The 648-nt window shown below is 36.0% G+C and overlaps 1 pseudogene; it reads right to left on the bottom strand.

Annotated features, from left to right (window-relative positions):
* Positions 1–211: 211 nt before the first annotated feature.
* Positions 212–309, bottom strand: LOC122152205 (annotated as a pseudogene).
* Positions 310–648: the final 339 nt, after the last annotated feature.

Below are 648 nucleotides of genomic sequence, written 5' to 3'. Positions count from 1 at the left end.
TTTGAATCCAGGCTGGCCTTGTCACTTGTTTCGATCAATAGAACGTGGCCAAAGTGATGTCATGGGAGTTTTGGAGCCTAGGCTTTGAGAGGCCTTACAGCTTCTCATCTTTTTTTTTTTTTTAAATAAAAATATTTTATTATTTTTGGTGAATGTTCCACAGCAAGTTAGGTTCCCATTTAACAATTTCTACAGTTTGTTCAGTTCACAAAAAAATATGGCACGCTTCACAAATTTGTGTCATCCAAGCACAGGGGCCATGCTGATCTCTGTATCGTTCCAACTTTAGTGTGTGTGCTGCTGAAGTATGCATGCTTTTCATCTTCTTGGAACCCTGACACCACCATGCTGTGAAGAGACCCAGGCATGAGACTAGAGGATGACATCATGAGAAGATGTCAAAAACTGACCAATCAAGAGAGCGATTATAATGGAAAACTCTTAGAACAGCTCGATGCCGTATTCTATTGGGTTGTCTTTTTCCTTAAAATTGTTTATGAAATTTTTGTTATATTTTGCAAGTATTTTATGGCTCTTGTTTTCCTTTTTCTTATGGTATGTTTTTTGATACAGAAGTTTTGTTTTTCACTTTGATTTTTAGATGATCACATCTAGTAATAATTTCTTTTATGTCTTTGAGGTTTTGTT

The sequence above is a fragment of the Orycteropus afer genome, unplaced genomic scaffold (genome assembly GCF_000298275.1).
Source record: "Orycteropus afer afer isolate SDZICR_OR568_19922 unplaced genomic scaffold, OryAfe1.0 scaffold00020, whole genome shotgun sequence".
In the NCBI taxonomy this organism is placed as follows: Eukaryota; Metazoa; Chordata; class Mammalia; order Tubulidentata; family Orycteropodidae; genus Orycteropus; species Orycteropus afer.
This window is presented reverse-complemented; position numbering and strand designations above follow the sequence as displayed.